The following is a 5147-nucleotide window of genomic DNA, read 5'->3' as shown; positions in this document are numbered from 1 at the left end:
TGGGAAGAGAAAAAGCCGGGGGGAAGGAGGAAGAGTTGGACGGGCACCAGATGGGACGGGCACTCGGCGGCCCCCCTCTCTCCTTAAAGCGGCGCGGCGGGGCCCGGGCTGCAGGCGAGGCGGCCGCGCCGCGGGGGGGAGCGCAGCGGCGGAGCCGGAGCCGCCGGGGCCGCCGCGCCTGCGAGCGAGCGGCGCCTCTGCAGCCCGGCCGCCGCGCGAGGCTCCGCGCCTTTTCTACAGCCCCTCTGACATCATGTCCTGCCCCGCCGCCATTGGCTGCCGCCGCGCCCGGGCCGCCGGCATGTGCTCGGGGCTGGGAGGCGCGCCGGGGCGCGGGGCCGCCGCGCGCCCTGCCCGCTCGCCCCCGCTCGCCCCCGCTCGCCCGGCCCGGCCCGGCCCGGCCCCTGCGGGCCGGCACGCAGCGTCCGGGGAGCCGCAGCGCTGCCGCGTCCCGTTTGCCGCCGCGGCGCGGGCGCTGCGTGGCCTCGGGAGCGGCCGAGGCGGCCGCGGAGGGCCGGGGCCCGGCCCGCTGGCGCGTTTGCCCGTGCCGCCTGGTGACGGCCAGCGACGCCTCTCCCTCGGAGCAGCAAAGAGGCTCTCGGGGGAAAATGCCTCCAGCGCGGGAGAAGTAGGGGGTCAAAAGTTTGTTTACGCTCCCAGATCACGATTCCTCAAGTGTTTATTTCTAATGGGACGCACCCAACAACGCTCATTATGAAAAATTAGAATAGTTTGTGTCATTCAGGTTCGTGAAGCCTTCCGCTGGCCGAGGCCTCTCGCTTCTCTCGTGTCCAAGTAGACTGTAAGTAAACCAGGCCAGGAAGGTCTCTGAACTTGAGGAGAAGCTTCGGGAAGTCTCCAGAAAAGACAAAGAGTACACAGGGAAACTGTTCCCGATGTCTAAATATTTATCCAGAAGGTGGGTAGTAGGGAAGGACTAATTAGTATTAAAGATGTCAAATATCACACTTCTAATTATATTAGAAAAGGTAGCACAACGGAAAGTAAACCTGAATGCACATCTGAGATCATGAGACCCGCTGCCTAATCCGGGACTGCAAATTATTACATCACTTAGCGTATTACTGTTAGGTGGTGTTTCCTGACACAGTGGTTTGCCTCTTACAGGTTTAGTGCAGTTAAGACTATCTTTGCTATAATTGGACTTACTCCGTCTCTAGTCAAGCTTTGCTGGTTTTAGGTGTTCCCTTCTTACAATAATCTAGGCTTTTTATCATCTTTCTGTTGGGATTGCTCTGCCTAGTTACAGACATTTGCATGTCACAGCGGAGAACAAAGTGTCTCGTGTAGAAATGCATATGAAGCAGCCCCAAGACCCCTCAAGAAACCATAGAGAGTGCAAGCTCATTTGCCATCTGTGGGAACTACCCAAAGACTGGCCTAAAATCAGATCTCGGAAACAATGGAAGTTCGTGTTTTCATTCGGATTAGAATTCCGCAACAGAATTAGTGGAGCTGTTTAGTATTTATCTTGATAAAATAATCTTTCCCTTCCTCCGTGACGTTGCAAGACATTTCAAATACCGTCTGTGGTGGGAGATTTGCGTCCAGTACCAGAGCGGTGGAATATTGCTCACTGGACACCACCACGTACAGCATTGTGGAGCACTGTTGTGTTGTGCGTAAGCAATTTGCTGTGTAGATCCTCATCTATAGCTGTGTAGATCCTCATCTCTAGCTGCATACTGTACTACCCTTAGGTGGTTTAATACCAGTTTAATTCCCTGCCACATAACTGATGACATGCGTTCTGCAGTTAAGAAAGGTCATGGATTTGTACACTCTCTCTGACATTGCTAATTATCAAAAAGATTTTATATATTTTATGGAATTAAAATACAATATTTTATGTAACAGTATTGCCTAAGTGGATGGAACCAATAATACCAATAGCACATTAAAAAGGTACGGCATGACCTCCAGTTCACAGGCTATCTCTGATTATCTCCTTAATGGGTATACAAACACAAGAAGACATCCAACCCTTGCTACCAAAACACAAGGAGAGTAACAGAATGTAAACACAAAGCTGCTAATGTACACACTGACACATGAATGACATTTACATTGTTCAGAATAAAATCCAGGATCTTCTTGAATAACGAGCAACAGAAAAATTGCTATAGCAAAATAATCCTTAGAATCAAACGCGGACTCATTTGAAATGGGAGTTTTTTCCTTAAGAAAATGGTGCAGCTAATAATAAAGTCTTTTAACCTGTATTTTGTTATAGGTGACAGGTGAACAAATCACAGGTCTTGAGTTTCTCTACCCTGCCTCTCTTGGTAACGTCATCTCCAGTACCATCTGCTACCTACCAGACAAACAGACCAACCACATAATGAGGTACCAGCTTCCACCCAGCTACCGTGACTAAATCAGAACAAAAGATTCAACGCCTCCTTCAACAAAGGAACACAAGTCTAAGCTGTCTTTGCTAATTGCTGGGTTTCAGGTTGTCTGTTACAGATTTTAAGTGAGCTACAAACTTCCATCAAATACTTATAGCTGTTGGATAAAGGTACTAAGAATAAAAGATAAATGGAAGCAAAAGGTAAGAGAGAAGAGAAGAAAGCTTAGAAAATAAGTAACTACTTATGGTAATTTAGACGCTGTGGAATAATATAAACATGAAAGACCAGGGGGCAGAGTGATTGATATCTCATATGTTTTCGATGCCCCTACGGTTATTAGACTGCAATATATGGGAACATACAATAAACTATGAATTAAAATGTAATTGTAGCTTCAGGCATCTTCTTCATTGTCTGCTGTGGTGTTATGTCTTCATGCACCGTGATTGACAAGGTGTAATTAATCATCTTACTCAGTTGTAAATATGGGCACCCTTCACAGTAGGCATCAGGAAGTGTGTACCAGCAAAGGAAGCAATAGTTGACGCTGATATACCATTAAATCAAAATCAGAACGCTTATATGTTCAGAAATGTGTGTTTGGTGTGACGCTGTTATCGTTTATTTCTAAAATACTGTACCAACAGATTTACTTGATTTGCAAGTTAACTACAACATTAACTGGTTTTATTTATTTTGTCTCTTCTTCATTTTTATAGGCAATGATGTTGTTCTCCTAAAATGTGAGACAGTTTGCTTCTTGTCAGCAAGTGGAGCTCAGCTCAGCTCTTCATCTCCCTGAGTTGCCGGAGACAGACTAGCATGCTTCAGATTCAGTTGCTCTCTAGACTGACTTGAAACGATTCAGGGAAATTATTACTCCATTCATATATCACTTTTCGCACTTCTTATATACCGAGTTAGACACTTAGGGTCATTTTAAAGTGGAAGCGAATAATGAAATAATCTTATTAAGAAATGCTGTTCAGTTTAAAAATAGGACATTCCTTGTCACAAATGCTGTCCCCTAACTGTAAATGAACATATTTTTAAAGATTTTTTTCAGTATTCCAGGGCAAGAAACATTTTATATCTGTTTCTTTTTCTAAATGATTGCTATCCTTATCCAGTTAGTGCAAAAATGGTGCATGAGTCACAGGAAATTTAAGTGGTTTGTCTCAGGAAAATTTGGTGGTATGCATTTTTTTGACGCACATAGAGCTGCTGAATGAATAATTGGCAACCTATTTAATGTCCCTTGCTTTAAAGCTGTCTACTACATTTGCTGTTTAAAAAAATGTCTTTCAAAGCTGTTAAATATGTAACAAAAAGAGGTTGCTATCACCATTCTGACATGAACAAAGCCATACAGTGAGCTGCCTGAGGTACTTCCAGCATGGTATTAATTACAAACACAATAATAAATGAAAATTTGCAAAGTTCTCAAATTCCATTTCTTTGCAATACCAGCTGATGAATGTTTTATAAAAGCATGCAGTAAAAATATCCGTTCAGGAATTAGCTATTAAATGTTACCTCAGCCAAGCGTTTTGGGGGGAGTATGGAATCTGTTGGATCTGTAATTTCACCCTTTACCCCTGACTGACTAAGATCTCTAGCTGTCTCAGAAGCAAACTGAGCTTAAAACAGTAGCGCACTTTCAAGAAGATGATCGACTAAGAATGTGTTTTATTTTGATTTGAAAAACTGTCAATCAGGGAGAAACAAGACCAAATAATAGTATTATATAATATTAGCTAATTGTATTTGTTTGGTAAACCAGGAATATGCAGGAAAGATACAGTTACATACAGTTTAAAAGGAAAATATTCAGAATGTTTTGCCCAGATGTTGTGTTGAAATTGTTTGTCGCTGGTACAAGCAATAGATTACAGATACAAATACAAGCATGTATCTATAGATGCGAGAGAGAAATAAGATGCCCATTATCTTACGTATTTCAGTTTATATAGCCACAGCTATTTAAACAATTCCAAAACTGCCTCTACGGGTGTCAAAGAGGGAGGGAAATCTTCAACCACATGATCTTCTCTCCAGAGTCCTGTTAAATCCACTGAACTTAAAACAGAACAAGAAGTGTGAAATATGGGTTTGAACATGTTATGTCAGAAATGTAAAGGTTGGAAGCCTTTTTAGTAACCGATATTAATATTGTATTAAATGTTATGAAAAGGCAGGTGTTGGAGAGAAGGGCTGGGCTCATGTGCAATTTTGTCAAGGTTTTTATCTGTGGTTATGATTCCAGATGTATCTATTCCCCGAGGAGAAAAATGAAGTAAAGTTGGCATGTGACATGTGTTTTAAGGTGTTTGGCACAGTTTCCCAAAGTGATGACAAAATGTTCATTTTTATTACAGTGAATTGGTAAAGAAAATATGATTCTGAAGGTCAGTAGCTGTATATTTAAGATAGCTTCGGAGTTTATTTTGGGGAATATAGATTTTTGGTGGTGTGTTTAGATCTGATTGGCTGACTTGAGCATCTACCATGGTAAATAATTTAAATAGAATAACTTTACAAAATATGAAGTGGTAATTACTAGTAATTCAGTAAATTTCATGGACACAATTTGGCAAAGATTGCAAAAATGTCTCTTTTTGCATCTGGTAGTGTAGCTGCTTCTTAATTTTTTTAATCTATTTACTACAGACCAATCTTTTTGCTCTACAGTTAAAGCTCTAATAAGTGAAATAAGATTCTTTGTAGGAACAGTATTTTAGTGTAAATGGACAGATTTTTTTTTTTAAAACA

The sequence above is a fragment of the Nipponia nippon genome, unplaced genomic scaffold (genome assembly GCF_047370975.1).
Source record: "Nipponia nippon isolate SJK-2023a ecotype South Korea unplaced genomic scaffold, ASM4737097v1 scaffold_16, whole genome shotgun sequence".
Taxonomy (NCBI): Eukaryota; Metazoa; Chordata; class Aves; order Pelecaniformes; family Threskiornithidae; genus Nipponia; species Nipponia nippon.
The sequence above is the reverse complement of the archived record's forward strand: the minus strand, read 5'-3'. Positions refer to the sequence as shown.